Genomic DNA, 13,663 nt, shown 5'->3' with positions numbered 1-13,663 from the left:
CGTTGAACCCACCATCAACCAACGTCACAAAATAATTGCCAGAGTTATCAGCTCATGTGGGCAATTAAGGACTGAAACATATAATGTTCGTTCAGTTCACTTTGTGGTGTTCAAAATTTGTCGTACAAATCCACATGAAAAACAAAATATATATATAAAATATCAAAACGATGATGTCGTATAGAGTACAAGAGAGAATGAATCTGATCCATAAAAGAGTACTACAACTTAGGAACACGTTTAATTCCCATGGAATTAACATGCCCTTCATGCTTATCTTGTCGTAATGCTTTAGTGAGAGGATCTGCTATGTTATCATCTGTAGCAATCTTTTCTATCACTACTTCCTTTTGCTCCACGTAATCCCAGATTAGATGAGCTTTCCGTTGTACATGTCTAGACTTGTTGCTAGACTTTGGCTCCTTAGCTTGGAAGATGGCACCACTATTGTCGCAATAGATGGTGATCGGGTCATTCGAACTAGGCACTACTGAGAGCCCATGTAAGAATTGACGCATCCATATCGCTTCCTTTGTAGCTTCGACGCGGCATAGTACTCGGACTCGGTCGTAGAATCTGTTTAACAGTTTGTTTCGAACTCTTCCAGGTGACTGCAGCGCCATTAAGAGTAAAAACGAATCCAGACCGAGATTTCGAGTCATCTCGATCCGTTTGGAAGCTAGCATCTGCGAACGGTTCGCATAGCTTTTGATCGCCTCCATAAGTCAATGCCCAATCTTTAGTCCTCCGTAGGTACTTAAGAATGTTCTTGACAGCCATCCAATGTGGTTCACCTGGATGCTGTTGGAATCGACTTGTCATACTCAATGCATATGCCACGTCCGGACGTGTGCATATCATGGCATACATGATTGATCCTATTGCCGAGGCATATGGAATCCGTGTCATGCGCTCTTTCTCTTCCGGTGTCTCTGGTGCCTGAGACTTGCTCAAATGCACCCCTGGAGCCATAGGAAGGAACCCCTTCTTGGAGTTAGTCATGCTGAATCTCTCTAGGACTTTGTCTATGTAAGACTCCCGATGAGAGATAACATCCGTCGTGATCTATCTCGATAGATACGAATGCCTAGAATTCTTTGTGCCTCTCCCAGATCTTTCATCTGGAAATGGTTTTTCAACCATACTTTCACCGAAGTTAAGAGAGGTATGTCATTCCCAATCAGGAGTATGTCGTCAACATACAATATTAGGAAGACAATCTTGCTCCCACTCGACTTGATATATAAACATGGTTCCTCGACCGATCGAGTAAATCCATTTTCTTTAATCACTTGGTCGAAGCGATGATTCCAACTCCGAGATGCTTGCTTAAGTCCATAAATGGAACGCTTAAGCTTGCACACTTTCTTAGGATGTACTGGATCGATGAAACCTTCGGGTTGCACCATGTACAACTCTTCCTCCAAAAAACCGTTTAAGAAGGCGGTTTTCACGTCCATTTGCCAAATTTCATAGTCATGAAAAGCGGCGATCGCTAAGATAATCCGAATGGAACGCAGCATGACTACGGGTGCGAAAATTTCATCGTAGTGCAAACCTGGCACTTGGGTGAAACCTTTTGCAACTAGTCGTGCTTTATAGATATCTTGTTGACCTTCCACAGAATGCTTTATCTTGTAAAGCCATTTGCATTGAAGGGGACGAACCTTAGCAGGTAAGTCAACAAGATCCCATACGTTGTTCTCATACATAGAGTCCATCTAGGATTGCATGGCCTCAAGCCATAGCTTTGAGTCAGAACTAGTCATGGCACCTTTATAGGTTGCGGGTTCACTACTCGTTAAGAGTAGAACGTCATCTATGTCATGTTCCTCGACCATACCAATGTATCTGTCCGGAGGAATAGAGACTCTTCCCGACCTCCTAGGTTCGTCAGGAATATTCACCGCAGCCGGGATTGAAGGAACAGGTTCCTCCAATGGTTGCTCGGTGTTTGGTTCTGGAATCTCCGACAGGTCGAAGGTTCTATCACTCTTTGCATTCTCGAGAAATTCCTTCTCTAAGAATGTCGCACTAGCCGCAACAAAAACACGTTGTTCGGTTGGCGAATAGAAGTAATGACCAAGTGTTCCTTTAGGATAACCTATAAAGTATGTCTTGACCGATCGCGGGCCGAGCTTATCCTCGTGTCTCCACTTGACATAAGCCTCGCAGCCCCAAACCCGTATAAAGGACAAGTTGGGGACCGTTCCCTTCCATAGTTCATATGGAGTCTTGTCAACAGCTTTAGACGGACTTCGGTTAAGTATTAGAGCAGCTGACAGAAGAGCATAACCCCACAATGAGTCAGGCAACACGGTGTGACTCATCATGGATCGGACTATATCAAGTAGTGTTCGATTTCTCCGTTCGGACACACCATTCAACTGAGGTGTTCCAGGTGGAGTTAACTGTAGGGCAATCCCACAGTCCTTTAGGTGTTGATCAAACTCGTGAGAAAGATACTCGCCACCACGATCCGAACGCAGTGTTTTAATCTTTCTACCCAATAGGTTCTGCACCCTATTCTGGTATTCTTTGAATTTCTCAAAGGATTCACTTTTGTGCTTCATTAAGTAGACATAGCCATATCTACTTAAATCGTCCGTGAAAGTGATGAAATACCTATAGCCTTCTCGTGCGGTGATTGACATAGGTCCACATACATCCGTGTGTATGAGTCCTAATAGGTCAGCAGCGCGCATTCCAACACCTTTGAAGGAAATCCGAGTCATCTTACCGATGAGACATGATTCACACGTGCCAAATGATTGAAAATCAAAGGCCGAGATAGCTCCATGTTTAATGAGCTGTTTTACGCGTTTCTCATTGATGTGTCCCATACGGCAGTGCCATAGATACGTTTGATCTTTGTCACCAACCCTTACCTTTTTATTCATTACGTGTAATATTTCGGTGGTCTGATCTAAAACATAAATTCCGTTCATGGAGACTGCCTTGCCATAAATCATATTGTGTAAAGAGAAAATGCAAGTATTATTCTCTATTACAAATGAAAAACCAAGTTTGTCAAGTGCAGAAACTGAAATAATGTTTTTCGAAAGACTGGGTACATAATAGCAGTCATATAATGACAACTCAAATCCGCTAGGAAGCTGGATCACATATGTTCCCCTCGAGACGGCAGCCACTCTTGCTCCATTCCCGACACGCAGGTCAACCTCACCCTTTACGAGAGGCTTGAGATTTCGGAGGCCCTGCACATGATTACACAGATGAGAACCACAACCAGTATCAAGTACCCAAGTTCCGTAACTTGCGTGGTTAATCTCAATCATATGAATAAAAGTAGAAGGAGAAGACATACCAACAGGTTTAACGCGACCTGCTTTTATGTCCTCATGATAAACAGGACATGTACGCCTCCAATGCCCAGTCTTGTGGCAATGATGGCATTCCATGTTTTCGGTCTTGCTCTTTGTCGCGCCTGATGAGTTACTTGCCTCACCAGGCCCACTCTTACCTGATCCCGACTTCTTAAACTTCGGTTTGCCTCTTTGCTAGGCCTGGCTGAACTTTGCCCTTACCCTTGCCCTTGTTTGACACAACGAGAACATCCTGTTTCATGCTCCTACTTTGAACTTCATGTCCTTCTCGGTGCATACGAGGAGAGAGTGCGATTCATGGGGAGTTTTCTTCAAATCATTCATATAGTAATTCGCTCTAAATTGCGAATAACCATCGTGGAGTGAGTGAAGTATGCGGTCAATAACAATGTTCTCGCTGATCTTACAATCAAAGGTCTCCAGCTTCTCGACATTCTCAATCATGCTGAGAATGTGTGGGCTAACTGGTTGGCCCTTCTGGAGTCTCGCATCAAAGAAGCGAGTGGTAAGCTCATAGGTCACGATTCTCGGTGCTTTTGAGAATTCCCTAGTGAGTGTAGTGAAAATCTTGTTTGCACTTTGAGTTATGAAGCGTTTCTGCAAATTGGATTCCATTGCAAAAATAAGTACGTTCTTTACCGCACCCGCTTCCATGGCGAAATCGTTATACTTGTCGATTTCGTTAATTTCACCGTGGGGCCTGGGTTTGGTGGGATGGGCTCAATCGGATATTTGAGCTTCCCATCGGCAATGGCAGCATTCCGTAATGCCGCCTCCCGATCCGTGAAGTTTGATCCATCATTCTTCGATCGAGTAGACTGATTCATCCGATTCATGAAGATCCGGCCAGACTCACGGTCCAATGTGGCACTTGGCATTGGGTTATCGAGAAGCAGCCATTTGTTATTTGCGATTTAATAAAACGTGATCTACACTGAAAAAGAAAGAAAAACAAGACGAAATAAGCAACTCATCGAGGTGATTTAAGTCTATTTTAAAATTCATTTTAAACATGTAGACTCTCGCACTTGCATAATTGATCTCCCTCAAGAATGATACAAGTGATCCCAAGACTCAATTTCTGTAAATTGATAAGCCAACTGTTTAGCTAATTCTTCGTAAGAACTCTTGGTCGATAGATTTCCGTAAATCCTATCTATAGTCCACCATAATCACGGGATCGTACGAGTGACCATAGTGTTGAGATAAAATAGGTCAATCGGTTCCAACTTACCCGACGTAGAAGGGGTCATATTATGCCTACCGACGAAGAAGGGACTCATTGGAGTTTGACCTATAAAGACCGTTCTCAATTTTTGTTTATACGAGGAAGATCCCATCAACTAAATTATAATTCATATTAAGTGAACGAATAACTAGCGTCTGCGTGAATGAATTAATTTGGGTGATGGCTTATAAAAATCGTGTGACATACGAATGTCAAAGAAAACTAACTCGTGACCTCTAAATGTGTCAGTTTTCATGCATTTATTAGGTGGTTTGGTTTTTAGGCGGAATATGATGCAAACTATCGTTACGAAAATAAATAAATAATTGAATGCAATACGTAAATAAAATTTCCTAGTGTGGCCTATCCTAATAAAAAGAACAAAATACAACTTTGGAATCCACCGTTGGACCCAAGAAGCTTGTCTTGTTGTTCCATCTTGATCCAAGTAGCGGGAGTGAGCATCTGGTCTCCGTCTTTGGTCTTCTCAAAAATTACAATTAAAATTACAAAATATAAACCTAATTACATTCTAATAAAAACTGTAATTACAAGTGAAAAATCCAAAACGGAGATACGAGATCTCAAAATACAACCAAGACCGTGTTCCATCATTACGGTAACACGTTCTACTAAGGCCACACTAAGTTACAACCGTTTGCAAAAATAAATAAATACGTAATAAAAGGCATTCAAGGCATTCAACAAAACGATAAATAAATGCATCAACTAAAAACAAATTCATTCGTGACATAATTCCGTAATTATGTTAAATTTATCCAAACCACCTTTTAATGATTAAAATTCATGTGATAAAACCGCTTCTATCATTTAATTTTAATCTAAAACAGTCCGTTACTTTAAATACGCTTTAAAATAACTTAATGGTACGCGTGTGAACCGTTTCACAATCATAGCGAGTGTACAATATCCGTATAATGTACATTTTATAGCCAAAAGAAAATTTAAAGCAAAAGGAATAAATTTTCAAAGCTGTCAAAACAGAAATCCTTCGATCCAGGGACATAAGTGCTCGATCGAGGGAAAAAAGGGCTCGATCGACTGAACTGCAAGTCGATCGAGAGGGTTGCCAAACAGAAAGTGCTCGATCGACTAAACTGGTGGTCGATCGAGTACCTTTATCAGCGAATCTACTCGATCGAGTACGAGGACAACTCGATCGAGCAGAGGGGTTTTGAAAGGGGTCGATCGAGTACAACAGGGACTTGATCGAACAAAACAAGACAGAAATAGCACTCGATCGAGTAGAAATACGCTCGATCGAATGCAAACATGGCTGAAACTTCAAAACCCTCGTGAAAACAGTTTGTCGAGACAAAATCAATTGCAATTTTGATCAAAACGCATCAAAACAAATTTATCAATTGACAAAAACTTGACATGTTGCTATAATCTCCGTATAAAATAACAACATGTAAAAACAATATGAAAATTGAAACAAAACAGCCGTGTAAAACATGAAACGGCACGGTTTTCAAGACAAAACGACAACAAGAGCAACCGTGTAAACAGGACACGGTTCCCAATGCAACAAAAAACGAAGCAACAACAGGAAAAAAAATTTCTGCCGTGTAAAAAAAAATTGGCTGCCGAGACAAAATTTTTAAACAAAAAATCATCGATTCATTTCGTTTAATGAAAATTACATAGAAAAATTACGTGGCCTCGCTCTGATACCACTTGTGGGTTAATATCCGTATACTACCCTTTAATTGTAGGACTATAACGCAAAATTCATATGTAATTTATAGTCATAAAACAAAATAACAAGGAAACGATAAAGATTAGAAATCAACCTCGGGTCCTTTGATGCACGGCGTAAAGAACAGAAATCAAACGAGATTCCCTCCTAATTGTTGCACCCAAGACCTTGTCCGAGATATGCCCTTGTGCTAGAACGTGTTCTCCGATTGCCTTGCAATATTGGGAGAACTTGATGTGAGTTTTGTTGGATGAGAGATCCGAGTTCTGAGAGGCACAATTCCCAAAACCCTAGTTTTTTTTCAAATGAATCAGTTACTGTCAAAAGGAGAGAATAGCTCTCCTTTTGTTGAGCTCGGCCAAACCGTGGGTTTGCTTAGGGAGGGAGTGGGCTTTCCACTTCCTCCTTATTAAACTCGTGGTCCGACTCATCTCGCTAAGTGTATATGACGCGGTCTGATTATAAGCTGTTATCGGTTATCGGAAATTAAGGCATCAGCTAATAATACGGGTTAGCTGAATTATTAATACGTGTCCGACAAAACAGTATTGTATAATTATATTCAATATACATTTAATTAAATATAAATTGTTTATATTTAACTTTACGAATTAACTGGTTAATTCGCCTTAGCCCATGATATTTAATCCGTATTAAATATAATATCTCAACATCACATTTTGACTAATTACTAGTCAAATAACTCGGACTAACTGGTTAGTCAAATTTGGCATCTACATGACTGTATTTTCATACTGTCACATCTCTCGAACGTATCCTATAGGTGTGACTTTTAGGGACCAGTTGATCACCGCCATCTGTATGACAATAACGTCAAACTTATCTAGCAAGCCAACCGTTATTGATAAACGTGGATCAACTGATAATAATACCAAAAGTATGCCCTTTGATCCTTTTAGAGGTTTATAAGTCCTTGCACTAACTGTTAAGGACACAAACCCCAACAGTACAAGGAATTCGCCTTCCACTTGAATTTTTTGTACTTTTATACCGAGATGCATGACACTTTTTACATTCCTCAAGATTAGCATTTTCCTCCCAGAGAAGAATGCATCCAGTAGGACATGCATCAATCTTCTGGTGGGGTAGTTGAAGTCCCTTAAGCACATTCTTAATCTCATTAAAATTGTGCGCCATGTCATTATTCTTTGGAATAATGTCACCTACGAACGACACAAACCCATTCGCGCATCTAAGAGATATGTTATTCCCACATTTGAGTTTTACCAACCTAGCTGCCGCTTGCAATAAACTCATATTACTTCCCTTATACACTGGTTGTTCGGCTTTTTCTAGCATTTTATAGCAGGAAGAAACTTGGGGTTTGGGGTTTCATAACGCACCTCTTCATCGCTAAGGTCATCAGGATTCAGTTGCTCCTCCAATATTTGTTCAACATTATCACATAATGCATTTTCCACGAGCTCACGGTAAGGATTTTCAATAACTACGATACTACTTAAACTTCCTTCGGTAGCCATTTCCTCACCGTGATACGTCCATACATAGTAATTATCGGCAAAACCATTCGACCAAAGATGATCTTCAACTACTTTTTTCCCTTTAAAAGCTTTGTTATTGCATTTCTTACACGGACATCTTATTTCAACAAAAATCTTATACATACTACTTTGTTCCACGAAGTTAATAAACTCTTTCACCCCCTTTAGAAATTCACGCTTCAGTTTCTTTTTTTCATCTAATCTTTCATACATCCATTGTCGATCTAATCTTTTCATGTTTATATATATCTACAATTCAATTTGTTTGAATATATGTCATAAAAAACATAATAACAACCAAAAATAATACTCAATAAACATTATCACCAACAAATAACTATTGTCAGCAAGCAGTCTTTTTTTTTTTTTGAATTGGGTCCTTATCACTCCAACCTAAACCCATCAATGTACGTTTCAAGTCACTAGCAAACACACACTTGTGATTTATTAATGAGGAAAAATTCGCAAAGAATTCCCTTAGTTCTCCAAATACACAATGTAGAATAAATAATTACTCCACATATGCATTTAGAGAACATTAAAGGAATTGTCACCGAGCTCTTTCCTCATTAACAAATCACAAATACATGTTTACTACCGAAGTGACTTGAAACGTACAAAGACCGTCCCAAAACGGGGACTATTCAAAAATTACTCCTAATGAGTAATTTTTGAACGGGTACTAAGTCAATGTGAACATTAGTTTCAATAATATTAAAAACAAAACATACAACAATGACTGACTACTTTCTTAATAATGTCAATTAACAAAAACTAAGTAACATGACTAATTTTTCATTTTAAATATTTAATCTAATTAACATTAATTCAAATTATCATTTTAAAAACATTAACATTACACAAAATTTAACAATTCACAAAACTACTACTAACTATTACTAATTAAGCTACTACTAACTACTACTAACTACTACACAAAATTTAACAATTCACAAAAAACTACAACAAAATGGCTTCTATCCTAATTCAACATGCATCAACACCAACTAATACTAATTAAGATAATTAAACTAATTAAACAAAAAAATTAATTAAAAAAGAGATTAAAAATACCTAATTAATTTTACTAATAAGTAAAAAGTAAGGGTGACCGGCAGTGGTGGACGGCGGCGGTGGCGGTGGCGGCGTGGCGTTAACCTATACAAATAATATAAATAAAGACAAGAAATGGAAAAAGGAAAAGGAAAAGGAAAAACAAGAGATAAATGACAAACCTGGGGTGCTGGTGGTCGGCGGCAGGAGAGAGTGGTGGTGGTGTGGTGGTGGTGGTCGGCGGATTTGGGGAGAATAGAGTAAAAATCGATTTGGGGGAAAATAATGACGATGAGAATGAGGATGGCTGTCGCGGAATTTAAAACACTCCTGACGGAAACACCGTCAGGATTGCGCTTTTTTGGAGACTTCTGACGGAATTTCCGTCAGATAAGTCAAACTTTTGTTTGACTTATCTGACGGAAATTCCGTCAAAAGTCTCCAAGAAAGCGCAATCCTGACGGTATTTTCGTCAGGAGTTTTCTCTCAATTATTGCTGGTTGGGCAATAATTGAGGGAAATTCATTGACGGAATTTCCGTCAGAATTGCTTACTTGTGACGGATAATCCGTCAGTATGTGCATAAATGCTGACGGCTTTTCCGTTAAAAGTAAATGGCGCCTTTGAATTTTTTACGCGCCAGTATTATCTGACGTCCTGTGACGGATATTCCGTCACCAAATGACTTGTGACGGATTTTCCGTCACAAATCCGTCAGTTTTTTTAAATATCTGACGGACTTCAAATTCCGTCACATCTACCGTCAGTTTTCCGCGTTTTTTTTGTAGTGTCAACAAGTGATGACTTTAACCTCCTAGGTTTTGAAGAAACAACGTCTTACACAAAACGTTTCATTTAGCCAAGAAAGACCATTTTCTTGCGACATAACATTCTTTGTGGCTCTTGAATAATTTCTCCCACTCTGTCTTCTAGAAATAAACTTGTATTCTAGAAAGACAGCTTCACGAGCCACAAACCCGTTGTACTTGTGATTATAGTAAGGAAAAATGAGCATTTGTTTCTTTTGAAAACTTACAAACATGGTACCCTACCATATCATATCTCATATGATTCGTTTTAGATTTAGTGGAAAAATAGTTTAGACAAAATGACAAAATCCCCAAAAGGATCAAGTAACTCAAATCAACTTGATTGAAGTCCGAACCATATCGAATAGCGTTTGATTTCTTTATCCAACCACACATTATCCCATAATGCGTGCTAAGAGAGATTAATTTGTGATACTATATCACATTTCCTTTGTCTTATATCAAAGTCTTTACTTTGATAATCCCATCACGACTAAATCGTGATTCTTTGAACTCTTTGAACTTCTTCAAAGATTTCTCTATTTACCTATTTAAGTGAACACATTAGTGTCAACTTAAATCGTTGGTAAAAGAAAATGATCAACCTATTTTGGATCAACGATTTACAACCTCAATCTCTTTTTCAACCAAAAGGCACGAGACATCTTGCTTTGAATACAAGATACTCATATACCATAAGATTAACAATCTAATGGTTCCAAGAGTACTCGATAACTCTTTGCGTTCATCATTCCAGAATTGAAGGTTTAATATTTGGTTACCAATTTGAGTCTTGCATCATCTACATGATGTATCATTCCAGTTTGGTTTAGAATATATATTCACCTTGATAATGGGCTAGCCATACAACAAATCGTGGTGTATAGGGTCACAAAAGTGAAACCTCTTTTGTATCTTAACAAGTTTATATTCTTATTTAGAGTTTATGCACTTAATAGTCATAATTAAGTGCAACTATGAACCCAAAACTAGATTGATTACACAATGACTCTATCTCTCAATATTATTTGATGCTAGTCGTCATATTATAATCATATTATGTATTGAATACAATGATGAAAACCTCCACTAGTTTCTAATATTGACGAAGTAGTACTAGCAAAATTTCTGTCAATCAAATGAACATTTAAAGAAGAAGGTCCCATTAGATGTCCCACAACTAACTTGCTGATTCTTCAATAATTGGGGTTAGTTTCCTTTCTAGTGTCCAACATTTTAAGATAATGGAAACTTTATCGGTCGGGATTGATAGGTTTAGTATCGTTATTCTCAATAACTTTACTTTTAACATTAGCTTTTACCAATTCCATTCTAATTTTACTTCTTTGAACCACATCCCTTTCTTAACGGTTTAAGGGAATGCTCCCACTCATTTCAACGAGTCTTTGCTAAGAGAAGCTAAAATGAAAATCATGAGTACTACTCTTCATTTGTTCGTTTAGTCTTAAAACTTTCATTGAAGTGGTTGCGGTATTTTGGTCAATCACGATTTGTAACAAATCTAGTCACCAAAATGATTTGACGTTTCTAAGTACTTAACTTAATTAAGCATATGAGAACCAAAATAGATATGTTAGTCAAGAATCATAAACCTTTTTTATCACGAATAACTTGTATCTATACTCTTCACAAGAGATTCTTTCAATGGATAATAGGAGGTTTTAGAAAAAAATTCAAATTTTGTCTTTAGTTACGATGTTTTAATGGAGATTTGAACTAAAATCGAAATGATATCGTATATAAATTGAGATAAAGAAATAGAATAATATGATAACGGAATAGTGGAAAACTTAACATTTATCGTTTTATTAATACTTGTAAATAACAAGTAAAGCATTTACATAGTGACCTCTACCCAACTATGATAAATGATTCCAAGATCGAAATTCATATTAACTCTTGGATGAATGGCCTCACTAATGAGGCTGTTAGTCTTAGTCTAGCTTCGTAGAATCGTCTAAATAGAGGGGTCATGTCCTCTAGTCGGTGCTGCTTTGTAAGTCCTTTTCTTTCTTTTAATGAAAGATCTCACTTCTTACAAATTCATATTAACTTGGGCATCGGTAAAGCCGAACCCTCATCAATATAACTCGGTGGATTAACTCTTTAATCGATTCTACTTTTAGAACTCTTGGTCGATAAAATTACATTAATATTTATCTTTAGCCCGAAACACATCCGGCAACCGTCGAGAATACTTTCGTTGAGTTCAACCCAAATTTCGAATAAATGTGTCCATGATCCAAATTTACATCAACTTGGGCATTGGTAAAGCCGAATACAACCCTTATCATTGTAAATTAGGTGGGTAGAAATTTATCACCCAATTCCCCTACGTAACAAGGTTTGTACCCCGGAAGGGCCGAGTGCACTCCCTCATGAAATAGGTTTTCATGGTTTCTACTTTTTGGTATGGCTAAGTCTCAATTGTTTATTTTAGCTAGAGGTCATGTCAATTTATTATCTATCACGCTTTAAGTGAACTAAAGCGGTGAACTAGGATAATTATAATTGACACGGTCGATACACTCGATAAAATGATAATGCATGTTTTAGTTATGGCGATTTAGCGATGCATGCAACATATAAATAAAATGCAAAGCATAAATAAAATCCTAGTATGACCTTCCTAAAATAGTAAATCTAATTAACTATTACAAATTAGGAAATCAACTCCTTTGGTCCCTTGAACTTCGGTCTTGGCACGCATTTCAAGGCAATACTTTCTTTGATGGATCGCCTTCTCGAGTGGCACCGTCTTCAAGGTACTCCGGAATAAATAAATTACAAAATGAATTACATAATTTCCTATTATACATTTGTAATTAAAAAAAAAAAAAATTAATCTATTAAATTACAAAACGGTGATACGAGTTCATAATAAATTACAACCGAATCGATATTCCCATACATTTCGGGTAAAATACCAATTAAAACTAAGGCCATACTAAGTAAAATTACATAATTCAAAAATTACATAAAATTAAAATATGACAATCATAAATAAAATGCAGCATTATAATATGTATGAACATGCCCAATTTTATGCTAAATCGCCTTTAAAGAGCCAATATCGATATTAATCGGTTTTTACGGATTTGCGTGATTTAACCTTTTAAAATAACAAAAATTACATAAATTCATATTTATGTACAAGTTAATTACCCTAACCATCTTAGGACTCAAAATTAGTCTCCACTAACATTTTGACAGTAATTAACCTAGATTTATTAATATTGTTCATAAATGGACCTAAAATTACAAAATTATGCTATAAACTTCAAATTAAATCATAAAAATTTCAAATAAATTTGAAATTTGAAATTTAAACTCATGAAAATTCTCGAAAAATACCATGACACTCATAATGTTCAAAAATTCGGTTAAAAATTCGAAAATTTATCGAGAAAAACAATGTTGCGGTTTATCGGATTTAACAATTATGATCCTAAAATATGAGAAAATATATTCATCAACTTTTCACTTTTAGATCTTTAATATATGATAAAATGCAACATGTGACATTTTTCCTTAGTCATGAAGTATGTTTTAGCATTTTTACTAATTAAAGTCACTATTTATGTGATTTTTCATCAAAAATTCATAAATCATGCATAAAAACTTCATTATAGCCAAATATTTTACACGCATCTTGTAAAATTTCATATGACAACATACTAAATTTCCATGACCAGATTCGAAATATAACTCATATTAACCTATTTACCCATTTAAATACGATTTAAACATGGAAAAATCCATATTTCAAGTAATACAACTCATTTTATCATGAAAATTTACTGGCCATCAGTAGATAATATATGTGAAAACATATCCAAAAACCATTAAAAAAATCGAAGTTTAGCTATTTTTAGTCCAAAAATGACATTTTTATCATAAAAATCACATTTTAATGCCATTATTATAAAATCCATAAATAAACCAAAATATCCTAAATA

The sequence above is a fragment of the Silene latifolia genome, chromosome Y (genome assembly GCF_048544455.1).
Source record: "Silene latifolia isolate original U9 population chromosome Y, ASM4854445v1, whole genome shotgun sequence".
NCBI lineage: Eukaryota > Viridiplantae > Streptophyta > Magnoliopsida > Caryophyllales > Caryophyllaceae > Silene > Silene latifolia.
The sequence above is the reverse complement of the archived record's forward strand: the minus strand, read 5'-3'. Positions refer to the sequence as shown.